Source organism: Dromaius novaehollandiae, chromosome 13 (genome assembly GCF_036370855.1).
Source record: "Dromaius novaehollandiae isolate bDroNov1 chromosome 13, bDroNov1.hap1, whole genome shotgun sequence".
In the NCBI taxonomy this organism is placed as follows: Eukaryota; Metazoa; Chordata; class Aves; order Casuariiformes; family Dromaiidae; genus Dromaius; species Dromaius novaehollandiae.
The window spans coordinates 19,412,003-19,431,763 of NC_088110.1; the positions used below are offsets into that span (position 1 = coordinate 19,412,003).

The following is a 19,761-nucleotide window of genomic DNA, read 5'->3' on the forward strand; positions in this document are numbered from 1 at the left end:
TGTGATTGGGAATATATACTATTTCAAAGAGTTATTCAATTACTTTTGAAATAAAAACAGTGATAGCAGCACTTCTAGTAAACACAGGCTTTCCCTAACAGAGCAACCAGTCCCAGTTCCACTGTCTCAGCTCAGTATGAGGCAGGTTCTGGAGCGGGCCCACAGAAAAAGCCACAGTGGTCCTAAATAAACCGATGTCACCCTTTTAATTATGTTCTAGTTATTAAGTTACTACCTAGAGACAGCAAGATAATTCCCCTATTGATTTTTCAAGTCTCAGGCAGTTAAATCGGAGAAGCCAGGAGAATTCCAAGTTTGTGTTCCCTTCGCCTGGCACCTGAACAAATTAAATCTCTCCATTTGTAGAAAAATTAGGTCATAACAACAAGGCTCACTGTGGGACTTCACAGTATCCATGGGAGAAAGGAAGACTGATGCTTGGAGAGAAAGCCTAGAATGTCCTAAGTTAATTAGGCGTAACAGCAGAGGTACATGGTATATCTATTTAGATCATAGCATAGATTTGAATTTCTCTGAATTTCAGAACATTCACATTTGGGGACACAGTGGGACTGGAAGCAGATTCCAGTTAAGAAAAAAAAAAAAAAAGACACCTGCAGAGACTAGCAGGAAAGTTGAAGCCACAGGGACATTGCAGCTGATTTCTTGAGCATTGTGGACAATCTGAGGGGGAAAATCTGAGTTCTCCTTTGGGTTGCAGCCATGCAGAAAATCAGCTAGTCTAAACACATGTAGGTTTTGGTTGTCTCTGCAAGTGCAGGGTGACATTATCTTTAAATAATAAAGCACTGAGAAGTTCTTTCTGAGGAATTTTTAATTGTTGCATTGAACAGGGCACACTTTAATTTTTAAAACAACACTGATTTAAGCCTACATTTTTTAAACTGAATGCATAACAAGAGGGCATGGGTTGCAATTCCACCCATCCTACTTTGGACAGGCTGGGGCTCTCAGCTGAGCTTAATGTTTTGGGTCGTGCTGTAGTATGGATTATTCTTTCTCCTCTTCAAAAATAAATAAGTCAGCCTTTGGCTTGATTACCCTTTCAGTTACCCTGGCTCTGAACCATCAATTTCAGTGAAATTGTTTCAATCTAAAGTAGTTAAAATATTATTCAAAAGATACCACCATCTTGGGTCCATAGCAGTTGGGTCAAAAAGAAATCTAGACACGCTTTCACAGCTTTGTTGCTAAAGATACTGAGCAAGAAGACCGCTACACTAGATCATTCTTCCCTGAAGATGCATAGAAGTCAGTGTTAGTTGTCAGCTGGCAATAGGTTTAGGAAGCATTGTTTAAATGCCATGATCATAAAGAGCAAAATAGCACAGAGAATATCCGCAAAAATAGCTAGACAGAAGTTCAGGCTAAGAAAGTTAGCTGTGATATGGCTCATCGTTAAAAGTAGCACTTAATAGCACTTTGCATTTTCAAAGCAGAACAGGAACACAGAGAAGAACATTGTACTGGAGTAGTTGTTATCAGATAAGGAGCAGCAGAGATTCAGCCTTCTTGGGTGTTTACGTATATAAACGCCAAAGTTAAATCAATGAAGATGACTGCAAAATCTGACTCGATGGGATACGTTCACCAGCACCATTCAACTGCAGTGACTTTTCAACTTCTGGAGCCAGCAAACTATCCCTCCGCTGCCTTGTCCCAAGTGGCGTATGCATTTGTCAGACAAATCAGTGCTTGCCAAACCTGTTGTGAACTCTGCTGAAGGCTACCTAAGCGTCTTGGTCACCGAAGCAGTGCTTGGTGCCCACTAACCCACAGCAACTGCCATCCAACCTTCGTGTTGAACAAAGTTCTTAAACACAATCTTTGGCAAAAATCTGCTGGAAATCTCCTGGTCAGCCTCTATGAGAGTCCTGAGCTGCGAGTGTCTTGCAGTATTTCACTGTCTAGTTCAGGCTAGAACCCAGAACAGGGTAGTCGAATAGAGATAATACATAATGACGAAATACTTAAATTAGGAATGGAGCAGTACTGTCTTCGTAAAGAATTCTTACTGCCACTTGGGAAAAGCTACCCATTTCTTTCCAGTTTACTAATAATCCCCAGTGATTTATAAAATAGTGCCCCCCACCAGAATTACTTAATTGTCCACCAAAAATCATGGCTGTAGGCACAGTTTTCTGGAGCTATGTTGGCCACCAACGTGATGTCCAGCACATGCAGCTGAATCGTGTTGAAGAAACTGGAAATGCTCTCACCTCCTCTAAGGCAGCAAGAGAGCAAAACATAGAAAAGTGCTCATTTCCCATGCGAGTGCTCTCACACAGAAAAGTGAGAAGTTTCCTGGTTAGGCAAAGATTTTCTTTGCTGTAACATTTTGTTGAAGGGAATATACAGCTAAATCATAATCCAGAATAAGAAGAGACTCATGACACTGACAAATCTCTATCCTTTATGATGCCAGATTAATTTTCATGGTAGAATAGTCTGTGGGGTCTTCCACAATACATTATTCCAGGACATTCACGATATACTTGCCATTGTCCAGCGCACATAACAACACACAGTCCTTGTCTAAGGGGACAATCTGCAGGACCAGGTTTCTTCTTTCTACTAGTTTTTCAAGAGAATGACTTCCCTGACTCAAATGAAATTATTCTGCATTCACACAAGCTTTGCTTTCCCCTTGTGTGTCCCATTTTGGAAGAATTTCAAAAATACAAGATTCAGCAAACCGCAAAACAGAAAGTTATAGGGAAGAAAATTCAGTATCCTCACAATACCACTGCATTTTCAATCAAGCGTATTCCTTTCCTTTAGCGAAACAGAGGAACCACAGACCATCTCTACCTGTTTACACCACTGCAATCCATTCAGAAGACCAGGGAAACTTGACCTTGGCTACCAGCAGTATCCATTTCCTCTGTTCTCTCTGTGCAGGTGCCCCTGCTAATGCACTAGTACAATACATTACCACTTATCTATGGATTCATTGTAAAGATAGGGTATGAAATAGGTCATTGTTCTTAGAAAGAGCAGCGAGGAAGCTACTGGCCTATTGAAAAGACTAGAAATGATGGATATACTGCATACTTACCATATTTCACACATTTTAAGCTCAACAAAGTCACCACTACTGAAGGTAGCCAACAGATAAGTTTGTTCTTGCAAAATTGGGTTATTTTACTGGGTTTTAACGTATTTCACATCCACAACATCTCACTTAAAATAATGCATTTCACCCTCTGCTTTGGGTTGGAACATCAGAAAACACATTTTTACAGAAATCAGATCTTCTTTTCAGCATTTCATAAAAGTAGTTCAGTTTTTCACTTATTTTCCCTCCACTGCCAATATTCTAAAAGATAAGGCATGAAATTTTTCCTATTGTCAGTCTTCTTACTCAGAAACTTATTTTAAAGCGTTCCATTGATCACCATTGCCTGTTCAAGGAGGTTATGCCTAGCTGCACCATTTGCATTCAAAACAAGCAGAGCTACAAGGAGAGAGGAATTTATTCATGCACACCATTACTTCAGCCTCCTGTCATAGAGAAATTGCTATAATCTGTAATATTTAGATTAGAAGTATCAATCAAAACAAATTCATAAGCCTTTTGGGTGTGGAAGTAGGTTCCCCTGAATTTCTCAAGAAAGCTAAAGGGAAAAGGAGCTCCATATCTAGGATCAGGAGTTCCAGTCTGGAGAGGTGTCGGTTTCAGCTTCTGCAGCAGATCACACTTGTAGCCAATATTTACTCAGAGCCTGTGACTCAGATAAGCATGGCGAATAATGGATGTACAAATATTAAATCTGCACAATACAAGAAGTCTTTACATGAAAATTTGGCAAGTGAATGCTTAAATTAACATTAGCATATTCAAATTGAGGCTTTTGTGAGCAAGTCGGCTATCTTCAGATTCTGTTTCACAAAGAATAACGAAAGTGGATATTTTCTTAGCGCAGAAGAAAGCATTTCAAACAACGTTATGAAATTAAAAGCCATATTTCCTAGGCAAACAGACCAGCATGACCAAGCCATGCTCTTTCCTCCATCCAGTGTCCTTTACTACTTAAGAGTATTAATGTCGCTCCAGGAGATAAAGGAATCTGGAAGGTGCTTCATAATTTCAGCTCTACTCAGACACCCTTAGTGACAGACGTTTCTAATATAGATAAGAAAGATGGAGCGGATATTAAACTGGAACATCTCCCCATCTATTCTTTGTTATTCTAGCCGAGATTTACCCAAAGCACTTTCTCCATGCTGGGGAATGGGTGTCAGTTATTGCAGATGGCATCGTGGTCTGCTCGCAAGGAAAAGGCAGAGGTGTGTGTTAACGTTCCCCCATCCGGGAGAGATTTGATATATTGCATATTATAATAAAAGAATGAGGCGGACGGAGGAGGAGGATGCCGGGGGCGGGGGGGACCGGAGAAAAGGATGAACAGTGATATTCACTTGCTCAATAAGTAGACAAGGGAAAACTTCCAACACCTGAAATTACGAATTTTCATTCATATAGAGATTGATATTTGCTTTAAAATATACAACATTTAAAAGCAATATATTGCCAGGCAAAGATGGGAATTCTTTTCTAGTTTGCAGCAGTTTTCTATTGGGGAATCCTACCATTTTCCAATGGCAGCATATACCCCGGTGTAACACACACCAACCTTTGAGCAAAGGCTTGCATTTCTTTTCACCTTTTATGCCTATTTAGCGCAAGGATCCCCAGCGATGCACAGACCACAGGCTGCACGCCGAGCTGGTTTGCTTTCGTGTCTGGCCGTTAGATGGCAGCCAACCGAACGACCATTCCTGTGCATCGCGTCCTTGAGCTCACGAAACAAGCCGGAAAATGCTGCTGCTCTATAAATTGGCTAGCTTCACATCCACTAGCAATAAAACACGCTGCATCCCAAAGGCCTTTTAAAGTCACTTTTCTTCTTTTTGCTCCCAAACCGTACATTGCAACAACCTAAATCCCGTAATAAAAACACATAACAGCCATTCCTTCCTCTTCCCCTTATAATCCGATTGCATTCAACTTTCAGCAGAAAGCATCTTCCTAGCCTCCACTCCCCACCATTTCTGCAGTCCTGATTCATCTCTGCAATGAAGTAATTGGTCTCACCTGAACTATGAATGATTTCCCCATGGCAGGATTTCTCAGCAGTGTGAGAAAATGCCTGACGTTGCTCTCCTACTAAGGAGATGTTTAAGCAAGGGAGTATAACTGCATGGTTGTAGTCACATTTTTGAACCAGCAGTGCAATATTTGCAAGGGTATTACCTATCTATGTCAAACCGATTTTGTTTTTCATAAATGGGTGACAATGTCTATACACACGTGACAACACTGAGAGCACGTCTGCAATGCCCAAAGATAAATATTAAGTATGCAAACTTGTTGTCTTACATATGCAATCCCTTTCTGTTCTTCAGAGACCCACTTGAAAACCCACTTGTTGGTATAATCACATTGTTAATCTTCAAAGAACGCCACAAGATTTATAGGAAAATGTTCCCTGCTATCACAGCAACAGCAGGAAATTTCTATCTATCATGGCTTGAATGAGGTGTGACTGGTAGCACTGTATCTAAATGAAGAACTACGAGCATATGCAATGACAGCATGAGAAACTTTGGCCGATACAAGCTGTGGAAATAGTGTTTTATATAAGTCTTGATTAGCTATGGCCTCTGTCCCATGTAAATAGTATCCAATCGAACAAAGCAAACAAAAAAGCCTACTATTCTCCCAGAGGCAATTTTGCAGAGCCTTTCATCTGGAGTATGTAAATGAAAGTCCTACCTTCATGAAAGCTTCTGCAGGACAAAGGAGGATCTCATTCGTGCAGGAGTTCCACGTTTGAGCAGTCCACCTCCATGAGCTGTTTGAATAATGCCTGTATGAAGAAGAGGCAATACAATGTTAGTCATTCAAGAGCTGTATCCCACCTAATAATCAATATTCAAAAGACTTTCTTAAAAAGCCCAATACACTTCAGAATCATCCCACATTCAGAAGAAGAAATGCATGTTTATATGCTGTTACCTGAAGCATGGAGATCTACAAAGGGCATAAAACCTGCCTCTAAAATTTTAAGAGGAGAAGCCCAACATAATACTGCAAAAAACTATTTCTCCAAGTTATCACACTTCTTCACAATAACTTCCCATTATTCTATTATCAAAAAAGGTGTCAGTCTGAAAAGATCTCCTGTGCTGGCACGTCACGCTCAGGGCACAGTGCAGATAATGTAGTGATAAATTAAAAAAAGAATGAATTCTTCCACCACATGTGTAAAGCACTGAGAAGTAGTTAGGTACAGTACTGCCCTACTCTGAACTGGGAAAACTCATTTCACCCACCTCCACCCATTGTACCTTCTGACCCTCAGACTTGCAAAAGTCACTTGTCTGGGATCTTGTCCAGTTCCCACGTCAGTTCAGCCCTCGAGCACAACTGAATATTTGGTGAACAGACCCTTCCCATGAGTCAATACTATAAAGTCTGGATTTGAAGTTAACCAGCCAAGAACCAGTCACTCAACACCGAACCACGTACCGAATCAACCTTGCCCACTTGCACACCCACTTAACCAATTAGCTGGGGATTCATTCATCTGCTGCAGAAACAATTACTCCTGCATATTAAACTTAAGGGCTGTGCACTACATTATCTTGATCAGAAATTAATATTCGGGCATGCCAAGATCTGAAAATTTGCGCAAGAAACGGAGACCACAGCTGCTGGCAGCTAGCGATGTGCTACACGCTATTTCAGAGCCTGTCTACCGTTCAAAGCTTATTACACCGTCTCCTCCAAGCACAGCACAATATACAACCTGGCCATTTTTAGTACACACCGCTGTTGGCCTCTCAAAACACTTTTATGCACTGCAATTATGGAATCTGTCATTTAAATGTGGAGCTTATTTTTAAATTCTCCATGTGGGTAATGAATAGCACTATTTTATTTTATTAATAATGTTACTAGATTAGAAGGTATTTTATGGCTTGTATTCCACATGCTCTGGAAATAATTATAACAGATACTACATCAGAGTATGTGTGTTTGCATCATCTACTTATGCTATCCTTAAATATACAAAAGGATAAGTATGAATCGCACATGTGGGAAATTGTTAATATTACAGCACACAAGAAATCTTAGTGAATAGCCTCGTAATATATTATTCATTACACATAGTCAGTCCTTGAAGAATCAGAGTTCCCATGACTACAGTATAAAACCAGTATACTCAGAGCATAAACTGAGTTCAAAAACACGTCCCAACATAGCTGGCTACTCCTTAAGTTACCCCAGAAGAGGGGTAACTCTTTAGACCCTTAGTTCTTCTCTTGCTTCCTTGGTCTGCAGGGATAGGTTATCTCATTATACATCTTTGTTTAGCAGCACTAGCAATTTTAACAAAGCTGAAAAACATGTTGCACACAGCGCAGAAATACACGATAATGCTGGCTCAACCCCGCACTGTCCGGAAGATACGGCATGAGCCAGAAGCACAGCTCTCAGAAATGCCCACATGCCTTTGAAGCCCAAGTATTTGAAGCAGTTTTGGTATTTTTCTCTGAGATTTTGAAAGCCTGACCAAATTCTGAACCCGCAATTTTATGGGCAAAAATATTCATGGGTTTAATTTTGCATCTGCAACTCAGCCCAGTTGGATGTCTTAAAACTTTTCTATTGCGTTAGTAGGCAGGTGCATGTGTTATCACTCCTGTTACAAAACTGCTTACATACTACCCTTTCTCAACAGCTCGAGAGCTCTCAGCTGGATGTTCATGTATAATTATTTTCACATAGTCATCCTCTTCTTGGGAGCATTCACATCGACCTGTCACTGGAAATAATTGCTGCAAATTATTTTTGGCTGATATTTTACACATATAATGAACAAAGGCACAAAGAACACACCATATATAAATTCAGTGAAAATCATTTTAAAGCCATTATTCTCAGTTCTAGACTGTGCAGGACTGATTTAACAATGTTTAGACGATGGAGTGGGGCAGTCCCAGGAGCCTTCACACAAAAATACAGGCTGCTGTTGCAGGGCTTGTTTCCATCTTCCCAGGTATCTGAATCCTTAAACCAGCAATCAGTGTTGCAAGCTAAAATGCCCACGACTTCTCTTTCTACCCCTTCCAGGCTTGTGGCTGTATCTCCCGGCCTGTCATTCTGCTCTTCTCAGACACTAGCTGGGTTGTCCACTTCCCTTCCGCCCTGTTAACTCGACCGGTTCCTCTCAAGAATTGCTCTGTCCTCATTAATACATTCACTTTTTCTTGTTACTTCATTTCAGTGCATTTCCTTAAGATTTTCCTCTCTGTCTTTTTTTAGAGCATTTGGCTTTGGCTGTTCACAGCTTTGGCCAGATAGCAGAATGGGAGAAAAAGGAAAAGATAAAAAAAAAAAAGCTCATGCAGGAAGACACAGTAAAAATAGAAGCGGTAAGTTTCAGTATATCAACTAAATCCTTTTCAATAAATTCCTGTTACACAGATCTGAAAAACAAAACCATTGCTGCCCAGTAACGAAACAACTCTTGTGCATGGCTCGTTCTGCAGGAAGGGGAACTGCCTCTGACGGTGTAGCCTCCTGAATCTGCAAACTCACCACGAAGCGAAGGCACCGATGGGAGCGGTTTGGCGAAACCCATCCAAGTGATTACGGAGCTCTGCACATACCACGTGCATTAGGCAAAGCCAGGCGTGATGTGGGGGGCTGTCCCGACTTCCAAAGACTGCGGAAAGACACCATGCTTCAAAATGCAACTGATGGGGCTTCCTCTTCCCCCTAAATTATCAAAGCCACCAAGCTCGCTGGAGGATGAGCAACTGACCGTCTTCTCATTGAAGTCAAAGCAAATTCAGGCACTGACTTCAGGAGGAGCTGCCTCAGGCCTTAACAGCTTGAAAAGAGGCTTTTTACTACTAGCTTTTTACTTCAATTAAAATAAAAAGCATTTGAAACACCACAGAATTTTTATCTTGTAAAAAAGTGAAAAGGAACTTACAGGCATATTAATTAGCATTAAAGCTGAGGACTTGCAAGGCAATTCCAGCTTGACATGGCTTGAAACTGCTGCTTTACAAACTCACAAGAAGTGAAGTTTCTGATGCAAATAGCTTTAAACTTACCAGTCTGTTGCAGTGAACGATCCAGAAGGTACACAAACAAACAATGTATTTTGCTTGGTTAATTGATATTATTCTGATAACGGTTTCCATGACCACCAGCTGTCCGCTTCTCCCCGGCTTCTGCTCTCGCTACCCTTTAAACACAAAAACCATCTCACTCAGGAGGTAGTGCCCACCCGAAACTCTGTCTAGAAATTCTCAGGACTGAAAAAACCACACACACACAAAAAACACAGTTTTGTTGTCATACCAGTCATTATGCCTTTGGATCATCTCGATGACTAATAGCACCTATCATGACTTTTAAACTTGACAGATGTCAGCTTAGCATCATATTGAGAAGATAATAATGTGCAACTTATGCTGTAACTAAGCAAATTGCTGTAAACAAGCAGCATAAAGTCACTGTCAGTAAACAGAGCAGACAACAATTCTAAAACAAGGTCTGTGGTTTCCAAACTGTCTGCATTTCATTTTAATCCTTCAGAAGTACTAGCACAAAATAGACCTTTGTTAGTGTGTTTCGTACTTCCTCTTATGGATCATTAATTATAGTTCTCAAAAACCCCTATAATTCTGAATAGAATTGGCTGAATAATTCATAACAGACACACTTGTCTGTGAATGTTGTCTGCAAGTAGTGCATGATCATCTTAGCTGGATTCATTACTTAAAATTATTTGCCAAATACCTCCTACAGATAGCTCTTGATCTGCAGTTATTTGGGAGCTGCCAGTTGCCAATATTTAAAATTCATGTGCTGGGCATTCACAGCTTGAGACTTGGTCAAAAACATAACATAGATCTAGTCATTCGCGTGTGTATGCTATTACCACACTTACAAATCACCCAGGCCTTCTCATGTAAACGTAGGTCTGAGCTGGTCTAGCGTAAGAGCTGGTACCGTGAAGGCTCATCGCTGACGGGCAGCTGTGCTCCTCAGGCTCCCACCCGGAGCCGAGACCCTCCTGCTCCGGGGACAGGCAGAAGGAGCAAAGCAGCGCGTGCCTGGAAGGGACGGAGCGCAGACACGGGCGGCAGAGCGGCACAGGAACAGCCCCACCGCCCTCTGCGTGCAAGGACAACCGCTTTGGGAGGTAATTTTCTGAACTGAAACGAAAAGAGCTGAACTGAAATGATTGAATCCCGTCTCCTCATGCATGAGGCAGAAAACTAAGTGACCAAAGTAGAGAGAAACTGTCGGCTGAAATGCCAGTGTGAAATCCCTAGGAAAGAGATTTAGCCAACTTGGCAAAAGCAGGTGCATTCCAGATGTGGATCTTTCAAAGACTCTTTGTTTATGCAGACAACGTCCCAATATTGCAGCAGTTTATGCATTTGATGAGCCAGAATCTGGTAGCAGATGCTCCAGTATAAACCCGTCCTCCACCACCGAAACCATTGAAATTACTCTGGAATTACGGCAGGATAAGTGAGATCAAATGTTTCTAAATGAGACCTTTTGCTCCTTGGTGATCTTTAAGAACCAGAATTTTTTAGACATATGTCTCAGAATTACTACAATTAAAATGCTGATGAATCTCTCCAATGGATTTGACTGCAAACAACCCGTCCTGCTCTGGTTCAATACAACATCTGTTCAGAGCAGCATCTTAGAAAGGAAGGTTCTTGTTACCATAATCCCCCGAAGCCAAGGCCTCAGAAATAAATTTTGACAGAGCCATAGATAAGTGCAGCACTAAACAACCATCCCATATAAGCAATTTGTTAATGTCTTCTATTTCTCCTGACCAGAAAGAGGATGGAAGGGAAGGAGGTGGAACAGGAGCCTGAAAAGCACCAGGATAGAAGAAAAGTAGTAGTGGAAAACATAGATTCCCCAGGCAAAAAGGAGGCCAAGATATCTTGACACAGTTCTGAATATAGACTATTGTCTCATATATAGACCACTGACTTTGGTGGGATCAACATGTCATCCAGATAAGTAGTGTAACTGATGCACTTCTTCACATGGAGTGGGAAGCTTCCCAAAATAAGCCCCAACATTTCCAGTGCTGTTACGGTTGAAAGAATCATCCCTTATACATCAAGTCAGGAATTCATGCCTTTTGCAGCAGAAGATCCAAAGCACCATTACGCATACATTCAAAAGACCTTAGGTAAAACTTAGAATGAGTCCTATTACAAAAAAAAATACTGATCTGCCCAGATATTTTCTTAACACTTTATTAAGTACAGAACACAGAATATGCTGCTATTCACGTAACTGCTCCCGCACCATTTGCCAGATGTTGTTTGTGTGTCCACAACACTGTAGTCATATTAAAAAGTATAAAATTGCAATTTTTGCAGGCTGCTCAGCTTCTCCTGAGGCTCCCGTCCTGCTGCAGGCTTTCAGCAAGACCCAGTTAAGCAGACAATAACTGCAGATTTCACTTCTCCATTGGCCTGCAGTAGCACTACAATTCAAGCAGTGGCTTAATATTGCCCATTCATTCAACCTTCAAGTGTGTAGATTTTCATCTGCTTGATTCTTGCTGTTTAAGAGAGTCCAGGGAGACTATTTACAGTTGGTGGGTTGTGAGCATCTACTTCAGAGGACTAAAAGGACCACAGATTTGATCTGCAGTGAACAGTATGCTATCCAGCTATTTTCCAAGAATTCAAAATCAAAGCAATCAAAATAAATACAGAGATAGTCTCCCATTATTAGTGTTACTCAATGGCCAAGTTTTAATGTAGTCTTAGAGAAGTGCTACTTCTATTATTGTCTCATTTAAAGTATTACATCTTGCAAAGTCTTGGCTTTGTAGCATCCCTTTCTCTTGTCCACTCCATTATCTGATAGCCTATTAACATCATTAGGAAAGAAAATTGCAGTTAGTGGTAAGAAAATATTGGTCCACAATTACGTTTCCTTTTAATAATTAAAACAGGAAACATTTCATTTTCTGACATTATTAAGAGAAAATCCAGCATGTTTTATGTTTACACTGATTCAGTTCTGGTCACCTACAGTCACTGTCACTTGTATTTCTACAGCATGCTAGAGAGATGCCTCATGCTCCTGACACGATATGTGGCTGCAGATTCAAATTCGTCAGGAGCTTAAGAAAGTTCTCATTGGGGATTAGCCTAGACACCCTCCGCAACAACTATAAATCATCTTGATAGGAAATGCCTGGAAAGTGCGTTTAGGAATATGCAAAGTAAATCATATTGGGCCAAATTCATCCCTTTCGCTCCCGTGCACCAACTCTCATCTCCACATCCACCGTGGTGCTCAGCTCCTCCAGCTCCGCCAGCCTGGGCACTGCTGCTTCTCGCTCTGCCAGGGAAGTGTTGGGTATTGATTTGCAGAGTACATCTTAAGAAATGTCGTGCTGTTATGAGCCCAGTTGCCGGGAATGCACACAGCTAATTAACTGCATAACGGATCTAAAACGGAGCGACTGTAATTTGTATGTCCAAATGGGATTATCCGAAGTATTTGCACGCTCGCCCTGTTTCAGCGCACAAGGCCAGCACGGAAGGGGCCACGCGCCTCCGGCCTCTTGCAGGGAGACAACGGAGCGGAGGGAGAAGGGTGCAAACTCTCGCAAGAACATATGGGGGAAGAAAGAGAAAGATCCTCCATTGAAGTCAATCGAGCTGTGATGATTTATACCCCCTGCAAATCAGCCCCTTCATCTACAAAAGCAGGCTGTCAGAGCGCGGCCGGGGCGGCTGGAGTGAGTACAGCTGTGTAACAGCCACGCTGCTCTGATTCTGCCTCAAGCATCATTTGCAAAGCAGCCAGCTAAAACTCCGGTTCCAGCCCCGCTATTGATTGCGGTGGCGGCTGATGTATGAAGCAGAACACAAGTTAATTATCAGACTCTGCGTCGAGTTCGTGTGATTGGCAGTTAGAAGAAACCTCATCTTGACGTGTAAACTCGAAGAATACATTACAGGAGAGAGCTGAAGCGAGGCGACCACGGCGCGCAAAGAGCACGGCCCGGGGGTCTGCCTTCCCGCGCACGCGGCCCGGAGTGTGCAACCTGCTCCTTGCAAACACACCAGCTCTCACAGTTAAAACCAGCATATGGAAAAGATACTGTAAAAAAACAACTATGTCGGTGATTTATGTGTCTCCAACTAACTGTTATCAAGCGCAGAGGGTCTTATCTGCAGGAGACATGTTCCTGGCACTATCCTGGCACAAAGAAGTATGAAATCTCTCTCATGATAGCATACAAATATCCCAAACCGTGCCCCCTCGATAATAGATGACCGAAAACCAGTAACAGTGGCTAAGGAAAATTAATGTCTCCAGAACAAATTAAAAAGGCCCTCTCATAAGCTGAGGAAATATCAGTGGATTCTTCCAGCTACACGTGCCCCAGCTGAAGACCTGCATCTCCCACATGTTTGGCTTTGGATGTGATTTCTGCTCCACGAGTGCTAATGCCTTTGGGTAGGGATACACAACGGCTCCCTCGTACCAAGGGAGAGGCCTGGGAAGACCAACCAGCAGGGCAGTAACGGTCTCCACCTCTTCAGTGCCTTCCTCTAATAAAGCCATTTGTCCCCAGAGTTTGCCTAGCATTTACTTTCTCAATTTAATTCCAGTACCCAATACATGATACAGCTTACAGGTTATAACGCCGGGGGAAAGTGAGACCGGCAAGTTTAAACTTCCACAGGCAGAGGAGGCACCCAAATGCTCCAACAGCCTGTTCCCCTCTGCCAAGCTTTAAAGGAAGCAACACGTAGCAGTGTACTTCGTGATGAAGCGGACGCAATCGGGGCGACACATGTGCTCGAGAAAGCCCAGCAGGTCGGGCCGCTAGGGGACCTGGGCAGAGAAGCACCTCATCCAAGATGAGGACCAGATGTTCGGCCTCATCAAGGCACTTTGATGCCTTGGACCACTGGAGAGTTTGGGTGGCACGCAAGGAGCATCTTTGTGCACCGCAGGGAGCTTTGTATCGAAAAAGGAAGAGTTAATGCCAGCATAGCGGGTGCCTGAGCAGGGCTACAGGTTTCTCCCGAGCTGCTCCTGACTCCTCAATTCCTCCTTCTCCGCAGCCCGCAGGCCCCACGAAGCAGGGTGAGCACATCTACACGTGCCGGCTACCCACAGCCTTCTTCTCCTACCACAACCGAAGCGAAACCCTTCTGGGCCACACGGGGCATGTCACGAAGCAATCCTATCCGAGCTGTAGGGAAGGGGCCTGTAACAAAACCCCTCCTCCGCCGGTCGGCAGCACCGGTCATGCCCCCGAGGGCTGCTGGAGCCCACACCCCGCCACCACCCTTCCCCTTGGAGCAGTTCCCGTCACCGTCCCCGGGCGAGCGGTGACAGCCGCGCAGCAGAAATACTCCCCGGTGCATCGTCATGGCCCGGCTCCCCACAGCGAAGACGGGCTCCACCAGCACTAAAGCCTTCTCCCTCCGAGCAACCCGAGCTCGGCTTAAGGAGGGAGCCCACACCACCAACCTTAACCCTGGTACGAGGCCGGTAACTAGGGCAACAGCATCTCGCAAATGCACGCTGCCATGCCGTCTTGTCTTCGTGCGCGGCAGCACAAGATACGATAGCTATGTGGATGGGTAAATAAAAAAAACCAAACCTCATCCCCTCCTATAGCTCATATTTTAGTCCTGGAGTTTCCTAAGAGCAATGGAGGGTTATTTATTAATGCTGACATTAATGCAAAAAGATCATCTTTTTCACTCCGTATGCACGGCGCGTACCAGGCGACACCGTGCCCCTTTCCTGCCTGGACTCCACTGTAATTATTTGCAGCAGGTAGCACAAAATGATCTTCCCAAAATTAGACTCAAGCTGCTTGTCTGGTTTAGCTTGATCTTTATTTAGAGACACTGAGTCGGGGAGCTTTTGGTGTGCAGAGCAGGACATAGTGACCTACTCCGGCTCAGTTATGTAATAGTTTCAAAGCAGACTTAGTGTAAATTGACCCTAATCTGATTTTGAATTGTGACAAATTGTAATTCCAGAAATAACCAGCATTTATCTAACTATGCAATTTATTGATTTTTCACAACTGGAAATAACCACAGACTGGTAAATCTAACTGTTATTTATTAATTCCTTAAACTTTCTTAAAAAAAATGCCTCACACTACATTCATTGAATATTACAACAATTGACTAATACACTATTATACCATGCAATTCTGGATGGTCTGTAAAATACTAAGTTCCGCTTTACAGTCACTTCCCAAGTGCAAATACTATATTCACAGATAGCAAATTCCCCAAAAAAATTCTGTGTTCTTTGAACGCATGGTCTTAGAGTTTACACCGTCAAATTCACAAGGAGGTGGCAACCTGTGCCCACATTCAAACACACAGGTAGCCCTCTTCCCCCACCAGTATTCGAGCACACCGACGCAGAGCTCCTGTTCCAGAGGCGCTTGGGTGTACAAGCTCCTTCCATGGCCATCTTGACTGCACATTTCCATTGTATTCATGGAAAGGGAATACAAAAGAGGTATAAAAATGGCTCAGAAAATTAATTTGCAAACCTGAATCAGTATTCACAGGTATTTTTACAACATTTTCTTAACTCTTGCTGATGAGTAGCAGCTGTATGAAAATACAGAGACATATTTGGAATGGTCTTTAACAACTTTGAGCAGCAACTCGCTGCCAAACAACTGATGGAAAAAGGCCTCAGTATCAATGGAAAACAGGCCCATCACATTTTCCCTTTATATCAGTATTAACTAACTAATCAGCCAAACTGATTATGCATGTTATTCAAATTTGGCCTTTCTAAAATGCCATAGCTTGCGCTCAAAGTGATTTCTTATATGGTAATAGGTGTATTAATTTATAGTGATTATTAGCCTGGTAAAAAAGGCTCCAGTCCTGCAGACGGGACCTGTACGAGCAGGTCATTTGCAGACAGTTGCCTGCTGAAGTCCTGCACAGATCAGATTGTGCAGGGGGTAACTAATTGACATTCATCTTTACTATCAGCGAGTAACACACAGATGGGCTTTGGCTTCACGCAAAAGCAGTAAGTGTGATGCTTTCAAGTGCAGCTATTAGGGTCCACACTGATAGTCCTTGCATTATGCAGGTTATAAAGTGTTCATGGATTATTAGAAGCCACCTTCTGAGATACTTGTCTGTTCCTCGATATATCAAGTCATTCATTCTCTATTTAGTCAACAGCATAGAGCCTCCTACTTACTTAGATAAGTAGCTGGAATATTTTATTTTGAAATCTAAGGGCAGCAGCAATTTTTCTGTTGGTGCTGCTAGCTGTTCCTGAAAAACTAACTGTTCCTTTGAAACCATGATTGTCCAACTGCCTTTTGCAAACAAGTATTTGTGTATTTTTGGTTTGTGTTGGGTATACGGTTCTTGTGAAAAAGTCCTTGCTGTGCAGAGCTCAGCTTGGGGTGGTGCTGTTTTTCTTTGCAGACTTGTACGAACTAATGGCGAAACACTGCACCATTTGGAGCTGTATTCTCCTTCAGACTTCTTGGCAGCTTCGTTCTGGGAAAAATACCCCTCTGGACACCAACGGCATGTTATCACATGGAGACACAGCGTTTGAGCACACTGTGACACCCACAAAGAGCTCTCCAAAACAGAGTTCACCACAGGCCTTCCAAAACTTCGTGGTGCCTTCACGTCCCTGATACCACTATCAGGGCAGGGCTGGCTTGTCTATCGTTTTTTTAAGTAAAGTTTTAGAAGATAACACATGGAGGGGTCTTATGTTTACCCCCGCCTTAAAGGAAACTCAAGGAGGGGGGTAAATTATTGCTGCAATCCTCTGTTTGCACATGCACCGTCTAGGAGCAGACTACACATAAGTGAGGCTCCAGGCCAAAACTTTAAAACAAAATTTAGTCTTACTGCATCAGTTGCATTCCCATTAATGTGTTTTAATAGGCACCAGTATTTCATTTTTTCTTCAGAAATAATCCTTTTAAAGTCACTTATGTTTGCAAGTAGACATTATTTTTGGCAGGATAAATGCACTGCAGAGGAAAGACTCTATTGTACACTGCTTTACTTGGGAGTGAAGAAGGGGCGTTAGGAATGAATTGCTCTGACTCCAGAAGAGTTTAAATTACATGTATTTGGCATGGAGGGAAAAAAAAGTGAAAATGGTGTATATTTCTCATAAGATTTAAAAAAATATAAATTAAAGCTTCTATAATTGAAGTGCCTTTGCTCTGAATAAGTATTTTCATTTTTTCACTTGTAATACAAAATACCTAACTGAATGTGTATTAATGAGCTTAAATAGTTCATCTTGATATTGATTTTCCTTTTTACTCCTTATCAACATCTAGCATTTTTAATTAAGAGTTGAAGAAAGATGCACATATAACCAATCCCCAAATAATACCTTCAAATATTTTTGAAATTACAGAGGAACAATACTATAATAAATTAAATGCAGGGGCGAGGAGGGGGGATTCTCTTTATGTGAGAATCCTCAATAACAATTCTGTCCTGATATCATTGCTGTCTTCAACATGATTAAGGAGCAATTCTTACCCAAAGGCAGGTAACCATGTTGTGAGAGTATGGCAAAATACTCGAGGCAAGCAGGAGTGCTCTGCCATTGCAGACATTGACCAAGCAAGCAAACAAGTAAGACAACCAAAAAAACGCCACAAAAGACATGCAAATAAATTTCAGATCCCACCAAAACAAATTAGATGATCAAAGACTACAAGACTGTACAGGTGACAGAGAGATGCAGGAATGAAGCTTTCCAGGGACACAATCACTGAAGGTGTCTGAAAGAGTACTTACTAAAGGTCAGGTTTTAAGGCTGTCTAAAATTGGATCCCCTCCTGAGTACCTACAACTCTATCTGAAATAAGTTTTATGATACAGCCGGTTGGGGAGCTTCTGCAGTAACTCTAGAGCTCCACGATAAGATGAAGCATCTGAGATTAGCAGCACACCCAGCTCAAGTCCTCTGTGATGATGACTCTCAGATACTGTGATGCCCTTAAGAGTTATCCTTGATTTAAAATAGAGTTTAATTTCAGAACCAAAATTCAGGAGGGAAAAAGCTATCTATTCACTCTTTCCTCATGGTCACTACAAGGACAGAAAGTCATGGCTTACGCTCCAGCCATTGGACGTCAAGAAATCAGCACCTCTAAGGAAACCAGAAAGGTCTTAATACTCTAGGCAGTTCAAAACTTACCTCTAATGACATCACCTGGACACTTTCTTAATAGAAGCCCACATGTAGTTGGCAAATTAATTCCATAAACATTTTGCATATAGCATTTTCTCTAGTCTTGCTAATGATAGCTAGCTTATAAACATCTTTGGGACAGAGCCTATCTCCCATCTCATAGTTATACATGCCACTCAGGAAAAGCACACCAGGAACTTCTGCTTGATTGCATCCCAGGGTATTGCTACAACTCAAACGCTTATTAAAGAAATGCACCTGAAATCAGTAAGACTACTTCATGCACCATACCCACCCCCAGTAGTCTTAGAGTCCTCAGGCAATATGCCTAGACCTTATTCCTCAAAATACAGTTACATCATTAAAAAAACCACAGTCATTAGAAAAACACAAGAGAGGGAGAAAGGGAATCGACAGGAGAGCTCGACCAGGTAGCAAAACAACCTTCACTTCCCAGGGAAATCGCTTCCCTTTAATTGCCAAGATACCCCAAATCTCCAGCCTACCGTAGACTTTATAATTCTCGATAGGGTTCAGACTCTGAACCTTTCAGTCTGTGCGCAGGGAAATAGGTCTATAGGCTGCAGGTGTCCTCCCATCCTCCCAGATGAGAAGCAGCGGTGGCTTCCTCGCCCCTCGGTGCGGCAGGCCAGCTGGGACCAGCTGCTGGGGCCACCGGAGCACATCTGCACGTCCTACCTGCCGGCGAGCCGCCAGCCGCGGGACACCCTCCAGCGCGGCTCTCCCCACCACGCTTGGTGCGAGTGGGAATCCCTGCTCTCCACGGCTTTGACCGAGGCCAGCCTCCCAACACCTTACTTCGTCTTCATCTTTGGGGAAACAAAATTAAGTCATAACTCCGCTACTGAGAAGCCCTGCTCCATTCTGCCAGGCTAGCTTTACCATCCCCTGCTCCCTCCTTCCCAGTGCATCAGCTTCATAAAGTATTCATCTTTCCCTACACCTACCCAATAACAAGAGTATTTATATTGCAGGTGCTTTCTAACTACCCCAGTTAGTCTAAACAGCACTTGAAAATCAGGACAGGTGGACAAAGAAATATAAAGCGACAAGCCACTTTTCTACAATACCATACAGCAAGTGGCCAGATGCCAAAACACTGATTGTCAATAAAGAAACGACCCTTTATTTTGTGTACGTTGTATTTTTAGTCTGCCTCTCACCTGATGATCTCAGATTTGTTGATGAAGAAACTAAAGCCAACATACGCTTTTGAACAGTCACCACCATTTTACTACTTACACTTAAAAAAAAATTACTATTCACTACTGTTAGCAATCACAATCTACACATAACACAGCGAGAAAGGAAAAATCCCTTGGCTCCAGAGGAGATTCACTGGGAGCGTATTCACCACAGCACGATGGCTTGGGCCGTGAACAGTGGCCACTTCAAAAGCACAACTGTGCTTGAGGGGAGGCAGCGAATGGCAA

At 42.6% G+C, this 19,761-nt stretch overlaps 1 long non-coding RNA gene across 1 annotated transcript in view; it reads right to left on the reverse strand.

Moving 5' to 3' along the window:
- The window catches only part of LOC112987615 (uncharacterized), a 701,714-nt gene that overhangs the window by 556,511 nt on the left and 125,442 nt on the right, over window positions 1-19,761 (reverse strand). The window contains exon 2 of the long non-coding RNA XR_010391477.1: window positions 5,801-5,894. This is a non-coding gene — a long non-coding RNA (uncharacterized LOC112987615). The remainder of the gene's footprint in view (window positions 1-5,800; window positions 5,895-19,761) is intronic.